Source organism: Leopardus geoffroyi, chromosome E1 (assembly GCF_018350155.1).
Source record: "Leopardus geoffroyi isolate Oge1 chromosome E1, O.geoffroyi_Oge1_pat1.0, whole genome shotgun sequence".
Lineage (NCBI taxonomy): Eukaryota > Metazoa > Chordata > Mammalia > Carnivora > Felidae > Leopardus > Leopardus geoffroyi.
In genome coordinates, this window is record NC_059330.1 from 42,765,155 (window position 1) to 42,778,229 (window position 13,075).

The 13,075-nt window shown below is 50.5% G+C and overlaps 2 long non-coding RNA genes across 2 annotated transcripts in view; both read right to left on the reverse strand.

Moving 5' to 3' along the window:
* Positions 1–345: 345 nt before the first annotated feature.
* On the reverse strand, positions 346–1,994 carry LOC123603829. The gene is made up of 2 exons (XR_006715061.1): positions 1,763–1,994; positions 346–717 (listed from the first exon to the last, which is right to left on the reverse strand). It is a non-coding gene; the product is annotated as an uncharacterized LOC123603829 (long non-coding RNA).
* Positions 1,995–3,383: 1,389 nt separating this feature from the next.
* The window catches only part of LOC123603830, a 50,507-nt gene continuing 40,815 nt past the window's right edge, over positions 3,384–13,075 (reverse strand). Inside the window, exon 3 of the long non-coding RNA XR_006715063.1 lies at positions 3,384–3,772. This is a non-coding gene — a long non-coding RNA (uncharacterized LOC123603830). The remainder of the gene's footprint in view (positions 3,773–13,075) is intronic.

A 13,075-nucleotide genomic window follows, 5' to 3' on the forward strand; every position in this document is an offset into this window, starting at 1 on the left:
AGCAGCTTGAGGTTACCAGCTGGGATAATTGGATGGGTGAGCCATCACTCACCAATGGAAGGAATAAAGATAACATGCAGATTTGAGAGTAGAGAATCTGTTAGGATCATGTAGATTATGCTACAGTAATTAATAACTTCAAAATCTCATTGGCTTAACAAAACAAAGATTTGTTTCGTTTTCTCACTCATACTATAGGTCCTATGTGGTCCACAGGGGTCTCCACTCCATACAGTCACTCAGGGATCCAAGCTCCACCATCTTGTAGCCACACCACCTACAACACATGGCTCCTTTAGTCACGTCCTCAGTTACATGACAGGAGGAGAGAGAGATACTAGAGAATTGTGTACAGGGCTTTTTATTACCCCAGCCCAGACATGACGTATGTTGCTTCCATGCACATTTCATTGGCCAGAACCAGTCTTATGGCCTCTCCTAACTACAGAAGTTTGGAAAGTAGAGGGGAGCACATAGAATACTTGGTGAGCATGATTTTCTCTGTTTATTACAAGAAGGTAATAAACTCAGTTTTGAACGCATTTACTTCAAGCAGAAGATATCCGGTAAGCATTTGGAGATGTGGTTCTGACATTCAGACAGGAGTTGAGAGCTTGAGCTGTAGGTTTGAGCACTGATCTTGTCCCTGCCTTCTGGAGGGTTTATCAGTCAATCAATCTGAGGGATGGCGGCCTGCCTACACCCATGTGAGACATTCTGGACAAGAAGAGAAACATATATATAAATAGCTGTGATCTGCAAGAGGTCAAGTTACATGCTATTTGGCTACAAGCGAAGTGCCATGAAAGGAAAGATGGAGGAGCAGTGAATCCCATGACGGTGAGTAGGAGTGTCACAAGCAAAGGGCAATGATAGCCGACCTCTCAATGGATTGGTGAACTGACACAGGTAAGGAGTGCATGAGAGCAGCAAAGTATGGTAGATTTGGGGAGAGAGGCACCAGGCAAAAGAGAGAAGTCTAGAAGCGGAGGTAGGCAGGGGGCAGATAGTGGAATGTTTTAATGCCAGGTCAAGGAGCCCGGACTTTATGCTGTAGTTATAAAAAAAACCACTGGAGGCTTTGGAGAGAGAGGGGACAGATAGATATGTGAAGAAGAGATGGGAACATTTTTTGGATTACTTTCCTCCCTTCAGTGGAAACCAGGCTCCTCAGTTGCAAGCACATAATGTGTACACACACACACCTTACACACCCCTCTTTTTCTGCCCAGATCCCAGATCCCACTTCTGTATCATAATCCAAGATGATAACTCCTTTATCACTGTTACCAACTAGGCAATTTATGTGACTATCTGCCCACATTATTCCTTCCTCCCTTTTTTCCTCCCTCCCTCCCTTCCTTCCCTTTCTATTTTCTTACTGAGATATAACCTAGAGGGAAATGCACAAAGTGCATGTTAAGTATAGATTAATGAATTTTTACGTGTGTCAACACTCACATAAACACTATTTAAGATATAGGACACTTTCTTCCAGTGAGTTCTGCTCTAGAGGCAACCACTATTCTGACTTCTATCACAATCAATTACTTGTGTCTGTTCAAGAACTTCTAGCAATGAAATAATATAATATTCCCTTGTTTGTATCTAATGGCTATGAGGTCCATCCACATAGTTGAATCCTGGTCTTATCCTGAGCTGTTCCAGCTTTTAAACCAACTTCCTATCCTTCTCTTTCCCTCTCCTCTTCTTTCTTCTTCCCTTCTTCCCTTCCTTTCTTCCATCAGTATGTAGAAAGTACCTTTGCAAAGGTGCTAGGGAAGCAGCAGTGAGCAATGCAGATTTGGTTCCTGTTCCTTTGGAAGGGTATGTTCTGGTGGGAGGGCGAGGTGAAACCCCAGGTAATTACAACACAGCGTGATGAGCACAGTGCTAGTCAAGTCTAGGGTGCTATGGGAATTCACAGAAGAGGCGTCAAACCCCAACTTTATGGACCACGGAAGACTTCCTGGAGGAAACAATATCTAAGCAGAGACCTGAATGATGAATAGAGTGTTGTGAGCAGCCGCCTGTGTAAAACCTGCAAGGCAAAAGAGGAAATGGCGCTTTCAAGGAACTGCAGGAAGGTCAGAGATGTTCCGCTCAGCTGGAGCGCAGAGTGCAAAGTGGGAAGGGGTGAGGCTGTGGGGGCTAGGTGGGGCAGATGCTGAAGGGCTTTGTGAGCTCTGCTAAGGAATCTAAACTTGAAGGTGTCGTGGGCCGTCACTGAGGGGTTTTCAGGAGAAAAATGACACAGTGAGGATTTGGTTTCTTTTGTCTATTAATAAATTTGACTTTGAACCGATTTTTTTAAAGCTTTTCAGTTCTTTTAATTTTTATTTATTAAAAAATTTTTTTAAGTTTATTTATTTGAGAGAGAGGGAGAGAGTGCACCAGCAGGGGAGGGGCAGAGAGAGAGAAGGAGAGAGAGAATCGCAAGCAGGGTCCACACTGTCAGTGTGGAACCTCATGAGGGGCTCAAACTCATAAACTGTGAGATCATGACCTGAGCTGAAGTTGGACGCTTAACCGACTGAGCCACGCATGCACCCCTCATCTGGTTCTTTTTTTTGAAGTTTGTTTGTTTTTCAGTTTTATTTATTTAAGTAATCTCTATACCCACGTGGGGCTCAAACCCATGACCTTGAGATTAAGAATTCCACGCTCTATTGGCTGAGCCAGCCAGGCGCCCCCTGAATCGATTTTTAAAAGGCATTTTAGGGGCACCTGGGTGGCTCAGTGGGTTGAGCGTCCAGCTTCGGCTCAGGTCAAGATCTTATGGTTCATGAGTTCGAGCCCCGCATCGGGGTCTGTGTTAACAGCTCAGAGCCTGGAGCCTACTTGAGATTCTGTGTCTCCCTCTCTCTCTGCCCATCCCCAGCTCATGCTTTCTCTCTCTCTCTCTCTCTCTCTCTCTCAAAATAAATAAACATTAAAAAATTTTTTTCTTTTTTTTTTTTTTTTTTTTTTTTCAACGTTTATTTATTTTTGGGACAGAGAGAGACAGAGCATGAACGGGGGAGGGGCAGAGAGAGAGGGAGACACAGAATCGGAAACAGGCTCCAGGCTCTGAGCCATCAGCCCAGAGCCCGACGCGGGGCTCGAACTCACGGACCGCGAGATCGTGACCTGGCTGAAGTCGGACGCTTAACCGACTGCGCCACCCAGGCGCCCCAAAATTTTTTTCTTTTTAAAGGCATTTTAGTTTTTGGAAAGGTACGCACATGGTACCAAAAGGTGTATCATGAAGCACAGGTCTCCCTGGCTCATCCGTCCCCCACTTTACCAGCCCCCCATAGGTGATCTCTCTGTCTGCAGTGTGGAAAGCAACATGGCAATGAAGCAAGAGTGGAAAACGGAGAACTTCTAGGAAGCTATTGCACATTCTAGGTAAGAGAGAACAGTAGCGGTGGTGGGAATGATTTGAAAGACGCTTAGGAAGCAGAAACAACAGCACTTGGGCACAGATTAGAAGCAGGGGTGAAGGATGACAGCCCAGGGAGGAGGACAGTGCCTTTCAGTGAGCCAGGGGGAACAAAGGGGAGCACAGGGAGGGGAATGTGGTAGACGGTCTGCAAAGAAATGCCTTCTCCATTCGGAGCCTTTCATCTAGTTTTCACTCTCCTTGAATCTGGGTGGCCTTTGACTTGCCTTTATCAATAGGATGCAGTAAAACTGATGTCCTGACAGTTCAGGTGTAGGTTTTAGGAGGCCCGCCACAGCTTCCACTTTGGCGTCTCGGAAGCCAGCCACCATGTGAAGCGTAAGCACGCTGCAGGAGAGAAAGAGGCTACTCAGAGAGGGAGAGAGACACTCTGGAGGATGAGAGACTAGGCAGGAAAGAGAAGCACCCCCATCTCTCCCTGCCACGTTAGCAGAGGCGCCAGACACATTAGTAAGGCCACCTCAGATGCTCCAGGCCCAGCTGAACTTTCCCCGGCTAACACTGCAGGCAAGCCGTCCACACCAAACCCTGTCCAAACTGCAGAATCGTGAGCGCATAAAAGATTGCTATTGTTTTAAGCCACTCAGTTTGGGGTGGATTGTCACCCAATAGATAACTGAAGGAAGTAGGGAGGGATGGGGGAGAGAGGGTATAAGTTCTGCATCCATGGTCTTTCCTTCTTTTCATTCTTAAAATCCTCAGTGTCCCTGCGAAACACCTGCAGCTTTATAATTCAGCTTTATAATCTTCCACCTAGAAGGTTCAGGTGTCTTGGTCTACTGTTTCTCCAGTGCCCACATCAACAGCTCTGAAACCCAACTGCATGTTGATTACTGTTTCCTTGGGTCAACCTAGGGTTGGTTCCAATTCTATCTTTGTTTCGGCGGGGGCAGGGCGGGGAGGAGGAATTTGTTTTTTCTAACATCATACCCCAGGGAGAAATGTTATTTCTTTGTATTCCTCATTTTCTAATGCAGGGCTAACTGTAAAGTATAGTTGTTCACTAAATGCCAGACGAATGACTAATGAGGCTCACTTGGAGAGAATCCTAAATGGGGTTCAATTCCTAACTTCCTGTTCTAACCAGAGGCCTTCAGTTTCTCCATTTATGCAAGAAGGTCTCACCGCACTCCTTCCGACTCATGTACAGTAATGAGTTAAGGGGCTTCAACGTTATCAGAGAGCCATCCGTCTGTGCCTCCATGGAGAAATGGCTGGGCCCAGGAGGAAGCAGGTGATGTGACACAAGCGGGTGTGGGGACCAAGACCCAGAGAGGTCTATGTTCCTCAGCAGGAGAGGGGACGTGTATATTTGCTGCATGAGGGCGAGAGGGTGACTGACCCCATGCTCCCTGTCTCAGTGGCCCTCCTCTGCCCTCACACGGGACTGCCGCCAAGAACTGCCAGTCGGGAGAGCCTGCCATCACTCCCCTCCTCTGGATTGCCTCTCCAGGGAGACCTGGGTACCCTCCATGCAGTCCCTGTTGACTGCTCTTGGTAGCCTGCCCAGAGCCCATTTCTCCACAGGTCTGAGGAGATGGGCATCTTCCTTGTAGCCCCAAACCCAGTTCTAGTGACAGTGGAATCTAAGAAGGAACTCAGAAGACACTCTAGTCTAACTTTCCCATATTCAAGATAAGGAAACTAAGGCCAGGTCAGGGAAGTGACTTGTCCAAACGCCCCAGCTGGTTCATGGCAGAGGTGAGGCCAGCACCCACATTTCTCAACTCCCAAATTGGTGCCCCCTGTTGCTTACACAGCCTCCCACAGGGCCCTCCCCTCTCTGACCTCCCTTTCCTTTTTACTATTCTTTCTCTTCTCAGCCTCTCTCCGGCACATGCCCCACGGAGGGACGCTTCCAACAGGGGAGGGGGTGGCTAGCAGGCAGCCTGTCCTAATGGATGTGGGGCATACAGAAGGCAGATGAGGTGTGTGCACTCCGAACATGTCAAGCGGCGCCACTTAACACAGCTGCTCAGGCTTGGGCATTGATACACATGCACACGTGGACAGTCACACCCCTCCTTTAGGGTCACCTATGCTTTCCGCCAGTCCCCCCAGTCAGATGGACCCTGGCACAAAGTCAAGTCACAAGACTCCTCACCTGGCCTCAGCCCTTGGTGTCCCACAAACTAGCTAAACTGGTGGCACCTGGGTAAGGACAGCTGAATGACCCGTTCTGGCCCTTGATCCAGAGATGGGAAAGAGAAGACAGGTTCAGAGCTGTCATCAACGTGGCACATCTTTATGGACTTAGAACTCCTGCCTCTGGGTCCCTAAATGTCCCTCCCTGAGAGGATAATGGGAGGGTGAGGACCCCACTTTCCTTCTTCTTTCTGCTCCCTTTGCTACCCCCCTCTTCCCGTCTTGATAAGAATCTGTTTGAATGGAGCTCCTGCCAGGCCATAGATTCCATCTGAGACACAGCTGGATCTCTTAAAACACAAGGGGAGATGTTTATCTTTCCTCCCAGCTCTGTCCTGTCACCTACTCCTGGGCATTGCCAGCCAAGGGCACCGCCTGGTGAGACAAATTAGGTAAGTCTGAGCTGGGCCCCTGGTACCTACTGCTAAGAGGGTAAGCAGTGCTGGGGGAGGGGCGGGCCACAGAGCCGAGGGGAGGGGCGGGTAGGGCGGGAACTGAGACGTCCCTTCAGAGTTCGTTCACCTCTTCCCTCCTCCTCTGCTCCCCACTTCACCCCACCCCCAGTCATTCCAATACCCCCCACCTCTGGAAAAGCCAGATTGGGATTCGATCCCCAGCCAGTTGCCGGAGTTCCGGAGCAGCTGTCCCAGGCTTGGGAGGGGGAGGGGGCCAGGAATGCTGGAGCTGAGGCCTGGGCCGCCCCAGACAGAGCAGGCTCTGAATTCTGGGAATGTTTGTGCAGCTGGAGCCCATTAGGGGAGGGAGCCGCGCCGCTTATTAATCCCAGCCTTGTTCCCCGGGAGGGGCCAGGGCCCTGCACACGAGTGGAGGGGGACGGGGCTCTGCTGCAGGAGGCGGCCCCCAGCCCTCAGCCCCCTGCTTGGTTGAGACTCCATCGGGAGCTTGGAGATCTGGGGCCCTGTGCCTGGCTTGCATGGTGCACATGTGTGTGGGGAGGCGAGTGTGGAGGGGTGGGTGTGGGCACAGGTAAGGGGCCTGTGGGGGGTGGGGGACGCGGTGAGGTTCCACAGAAGTGCTCCTACCTGGGGAGGCGGGAGGCACACGGTGGTGCTGGGAGGGGGTGCTGTGTACTCCTCAGGGATCCTCACCTGCCCCCCAGAAGCTCCTTGCTGGCAGGCACTCTTACAGCAGGAGAAGAGAAGGAGGTCATGAATTCCTGTTGGCTTAAGTATTTGAGTGTGTGCACAAAGAGGGCTGAGCAGTGAGTGGGGAGGCAGCCACGGGGGCCACATCCTGCAGCAGCTCCAGGAGTGGCCATTTAGTAACGTGAAGAGCACCTCCGGGAGTGGTGCAGTGTGTGACCTGTGCAGCCACACACAGTGCTCCGGGTGTAGGGAGTCTGGGGGCCTGGGTTTAGTTCCAAGCTAGCACTGCGGATAGGGTGGTGCACTGAAAGTGAAACAAAGGGCCTGGCCTGGGGTCCCAGTTCTACGGACTAGCTGTGGGGCCTGGGATACATTTCTTAGCTTCTCGGAGCCTTGCTTCCTTTATTGGGATAGGGTCTGTCCTATGTGTCTTATAGGATTGTTGTACAGATCATATTCCTTTGTCTCTGTATCCATCCATCCATCCATCCATCCCACAAACTTGATGGCTACTATATGCCACATATTCTGCTAGTGACCAGGGCCTTAAAAGTGAATAAGGACACTGACCGTTAGAAGCTCATCCTTAATAGTATGGGGTGGTGTGGGGTTATCACATACACGGATAGAGTGTAATGTGGCAAGCTCTAACCCTGTGTCATGGAGACTGGAAGAGGAAGCAGTGCTAGCCAGCCCATCACAGGTGTGTTCTTAGGATAACATGTATGAAGGTGCCCTGTACACTATATGGCCCAGCACAGTGTGGAAAGAGGCCGTGGCAGGATCCTCTGAGACAGAACCGAGGTCTCATTGTACTTACTGGCACATCTCCAGCTGGGGCTGGGGCTGCTGGATGCTCAGGGTGATAATACCAGAAAGTTCCAGAATGAACTAGGACTTTGGTAGGTTGGGAGCTGTGACAGAAATCCCAGAAACCCCTTTGAGGGCCAGGGAGGAAGGCTTTATGACCAATTCCATAGAGAAGGTTAGCTTTATTTTTGGGGGAAGCTTTTTTTTTTTTTTTTTTTAACGTTTATTCATTTGAGAGAGAGAGAGAGAGACAGAGGATCCCAAGCAGGCTCATGCCGATATCAGAGAGCCTGATGCAGGGCTCAAATCATGAGATCATGATCTGAGCCAAAGTCTGACACTTAACAGGCTGAGCCACTCAGGGTAACCCCCCCCCCTTTTTTTTTTTGAGAGAGAGAGGGTTAGGTTGGTGCCTTTGCTGAATTTCATTCTGGGAGATGGTGAGGAGGGAATGGGGCAAATGGGAGAGGGAAAGTCAATAAAGGGCTGGGGCCTTGGGAGCTTTGGAGAGGGGTCATCTGCCTCAGCCATCCCCAGAAGCCTCTGCAAACAGGAGGAAGGAAGGTCTCTCCTCTCACCCCGAACCCCACAACAGTCCCTGAGTTCACAGGGTCTCCAGCTCAGGTAGAGCTCCCTTCAAAACGTCAGAGAACTTCCCAGGAGGGCTGCTGGGACAGGAACCATAGAACACCAAGTCTTGTAATTACTCTGACAAAAATTTAGGATCTTGGGATGGGCAAGGAATGGGAACAGTTGTCTGAGAATTCCCAGGTCATGCCTGCAAAGTGTTGGCCCCAATGGCTCCAAATGGCACCAGCCATTTCAGGCATAGATAGCCTCTGAAGTGAGTACTCCTGTCCAAGGGGCTCACTGCTTTTAGGTTCCAGGCCACATGTCTAAGGAACTAAACAAGGGCTATCTCTGTGGAATAGAATCAGAGAGGTGAGTAGGAGGCCCACAAAATTCTGGAGGCTCAGTTCCTGCCTTTGGGGAACCCTAGTCTAAGATGGGATACAGCCCCTGCTCTCAGGAAACTTGTGTTCTAGTGAAAGGGAGACATCATTTGTTCTCCAGGAACATCTAGACGAGAGATATAGCCTTTGTCCTTAGGAAACCTCCAGTCTGCTGATGGATCTCCATCTAAGATACAAAAAATTATGGACATGGGGCAACTATGAGACAAGCTAATGAACCAAGTACCAGTTATGGGCAGTCAGGAGTAGTAGAATGAATGATAGGGGAGAAGAAATATGGAGTTCGCTATAGGAAGCTCCTGGAGGAAGAGGGTAAACAATAAAGTAGACTACAGTCAGTTGGGGGAGAGCACGTTTCTCTGTAGGGATGCCCCAACTATCTCTCCCGTCTTGGGGAGGGGTGTGAAATGTCCAGGCTGCACTAGCTGATCCCTAATATCCCTTTCAGCTTTAACATACTAGACTTCCTGGCCCCAGCCCTCTCACCCCTGCTTCCTCTCCCTCAGAGCCTCCCCCACCCCTGCCCTTCCTCTCGGCCTTCCATTTGGTCTCTCCTGAGGCAGGTGGTCCAGCCAGCTGCTTGGCCTGTGTGGAGATGAGATCCCACCCACAGTGTGGGATGGCGTTCAGTGGGGGTGGGCTGTGACCTGAGGAGCTGACAGCTGGGTTTGGGGCTCAGGCAGGGGGCACAGGGGTGAGGACATGGCTTGTGGCAGCTTTTCCCAATACCCTCAAGTAGGGGAGATTTGTGAGGAAGGAGAGAAGGGTTCCAGGGATGTCCTAGATTCCAGCTGTGGTGGGTCTGGGTCCCTTTGCGGAGGTCTGGGAGGGCCCATCAGGGAAGAACAGGTTGAACTCTACTTCCCCTGAGCTGGGGGACACTGGGGCTAGAGTTGGGCCAGGCTGGGTTGTTCCTGCAGCTGCTGGGCGTGCTCCTTGGGAAGGAGCTGGGAGGTGGGGGGCAGTGTGGATTGGAAAGGACAGCTGGGTCTGCCAGGAAGCCTGGCCTGACATCCCTCCTGAGACACTTCCCCTCCCTCACCCTACACATGTGGGCCATGATGGGGGGGGGGGGGCGGTACTCTCCACCCCAGAACAAGAGGTCAGACAGTGACCCGGGAGAGCTGAGAGCCGGGACTAGGCCTGAGGGAGCTGTGTTATTTCCGTCTCAGCACCTTTCCATCAGAAAGACTTACAGGAAAAGCGCCTGGGTCACATGGAGTACCCAGCAATAGACGGTGGCTGGATGGCTGAATGGAAGACTCAAGTCCTGTTTTCACTGATTCAGCCGAGTACCCCCCACCAGTGATGCCCTCTGTATCACTGGTTCTTAAACTTTAACAGTGTCTAGGAGTTACTTGTTAAACATAATGCCATGAAGTCCACCTCACTTCAGAGATTTTGATTCAGTAGATCTAGAGTGGGGGCTGAGAATTTGAAGTTCCTGCAAGTTCCCAGGTAGTGCTGACGCTCCGGGTCCAAGGCCACGCTTCGAGTAGGATACTACTCCTTCTTTCTCTCTTTCTTCCTCAGCTGTCTCATCCTTCTCCCATCCCCTGCCCGCCTGCCTGCCCCTCCACCCATCAAGCACAAGCCAGCTCAGCTGTTAGTGGCGAAGCACATGGTGGGGGTGGCAGAGGCCAAGGTCAGACTCTCCAGGAGTAGAGCTGGGCTCAGCCTGCCTTCTTCTATTGAACCTAGGCCTGGCAACGTACTGGGGTGAGTCTCTATCCCTTCCTTGCTTCTCTTCCCAGCACAGTGACCTTCAACCTGGGGGTCCCGGAGGATTCCATATGTGGACCAAGCATCACCTGTAGAGTAGAATTTTCCCACCAGGTCTGTGTGTTAATGTTTTTCAAATATGTATGGATGCTGTTGTATGAAAAAATATATACTCATTTAAAAGTCTTAATCAATTTATACTTTCTCAACTTAAAAAAGTTACAAAATACATGATACTTACAAAGCATTTTGGCATTTTGTCAAGATGAATGATCCTCAACATAGCCTAAGAGAGTGTGCATGATTTGTACAGGCTATTGCCCCAGCTCCATTCAAGTTCCCCCTCCTCACCACACAGGCCTTAGTTCAACTGCACAAATTGACCTAACTCCCTCTCCTCCCTCTGGCCTCAGGGCCTTTGCACATGCAGTTCCCTTTGCCTACTACAATCCAATAATCTGTCTCACTTCACAATCCCTTCCACTCCTTAGCCTGGTTAACTTTTACTTTTTCTGCAAATCTAGGCTAATCACTTCCTTAGCAAATCCTTCCCATCTTTCTGATCATGTCATTTCCCCCTTTAGAGGTTGTCACAACATGTATATATATGCGTATTCCTCTGTCTGTAACTCTCAAGGTTGTTTTAGTTTTACGTTATGTGTGTCACTTTAATTTCTGACTTCCCTATCAGTGTGAAATTTCTGTGAGGCAGAGTCCCTTTGCTTCTTCTGCTTATTGCCGTTATAGCTCTAGAGCCGACAACAGTGCCTGGCACTAACAGGGTACTTAATAAACATATGGTTAATGATGCAGTCAATTAGTCAGTTGACAAATAAAAGATCCCCTCCATAGCTGAAGGCAACAGCCAGAGAACTTTGCAGCCAATCTGGCACCCAAAGACAAAAGTTGAAAACAGTCCATATAAACAAAACAAAACAAAACAAAACAAAACAACAAAAAACCCTCCAACGACTGCTATACCTGTACTGCTCCTGATGGGGATTTTCTGACCACTTGTTCTCATTGGTACACCATAGTTTTGGCCCCTTCTGTAGAGGTGAGAGAGAAGCAGAGGTGACTGGCTGGCAGCCAGAGTAGTAGGAGATGGGAGGGAGAGGGAGAAATTGGAGAAGAGCAGATGAAAGAGAAGGGAGAGAAGAAAACAGGGGGAGGGGCACCTGGGTGGCTCAACCAGCTAAGCCTCAGACTTGATTTTGGCTCAGGTCATGATCTCACGGTTTGGGGTTTGGTTCCTGGGATGGAGTCCCTCGAAGGGCTCTGCACTGGCAGCATGGAGCCTGCTTGGGATTCTCTCTCCCTCTCCGTCTCCCCCTCTCTCTCTCTCTCTCTCTCTCTGCCCCTTCCTCGCTGTGCATGCGTGTCCATGCACACTCACGTGCTCACTTGCTCGCTCTCTCAAAGTAAATAAATAAACTTATAGAGAAAAGAAAGGAGGGCAGGAGAGACAGAGAAGAGAAAAAAAGGATGTGAAGAGGAGAAAGAGGACAAACCTCTCCCAAGACAAAGTGAAAAGAAGACAATTTCCAGAGATCAGAATAGGGTCAAGGGTGGAGCCAGAGGGGTGTCATTTGACTGCCTTGCTTTGTGACCTCCTCCTCCACGCTCAGTCATCCCTTCTCTCTTTCCCGATCCCCAGCTCCCTCCCCGTCTGCCCCAGGAGCTGGGCTAGTTTATTTTCCTTGGGAAGGCTTCCTGAAAGGGGAGCCTGATTTGCCTGACACATGAAAAGTGTCTCAGACTGCCGTCTGACCCTTCCCGCAGAGCCCCAGCTCCAGGGAGTTTGTCTGACATGCAGTCACACACGTGGACACACACACACACACACACACACATACACAACCTGGCACATGGCGCACACATGCCCCCGGGGACCCCAGAGTAGGTCTAGGAGTTGTGTGAGCACAAATGTGTATGTACACAGGCACCCCCTCACGTGTAGATAAGATGCAATGTACAGGTACCCAAAGCTTACCGCCCCCCCGCCCCCGCCCCACATGGTGTCTCGTACCTGTGCTCGGCACATAAGCTCACTCATTCACGTGTGAAACGTTATTCCAAACCCCCACGTGTGCCCACTTCCACTCTTTGTTGTGACGCTGTGTGGGGAAGACGCGAGTGTTGGACACATGTGGTGTGACTGGCCCTTGTGCGTGGCTGGTGTGGCCCAGGGCCAGCGGCAGCTTCTCCGGGAGTCAGAGGAGGAGTGCCAGAGAGACCACCCACTGTGTTGGGGGGGTTCCCCCCCACACACTGCCTGGGGATGGGAGGTGGGACGTCTGTGTCCTCAAGGTCCCTGACTTCAGGCTCTTTTTTTTTTTTTTCTTTTTAATGTTTATTCATTTTTCAGAGAGAGAGACAGAGCATGAGCAGAGGAGGGGCAGAGAGAGAAGGAGACACAGAATCCGAAGCAGGCTCCAGGCTCCGAGCTGTCAGTACAGAGCCCGACATGGGGCTCGAACTCACAGACCGAGAGATCGTGACCTGAGCCGAAGTCGGACACTCAACTGACTGAGCCACCCAGGCGCCCCAACTTCAGGCTCTTTTGGAGTCAAGAGTGCCATCTGTACTTCCAAAGGGTGCTCCTAGGAATTGGAAGGGAGTTCTCTCCTGCACACCATATCCCCTGCCTGGCCTCGTTTTGCGAGGTCCAAGCCCACTCCATAGGGCCCAGGGCTCCTGCCCTCCAAGAGGAGACTTGCTGGGGAGTGAAAAGCTCAGGGGCTGCTCCGCCCCCTACCAGTCAGCATCTACTACATTCCACTAGCCAGGTACTTCATGCACAATATCTTAGTTAATATTTCTTTTTTTTTTTTTTTTTCAAGTAAACTTCACCCCCAGTGTGGGGCTTGAAC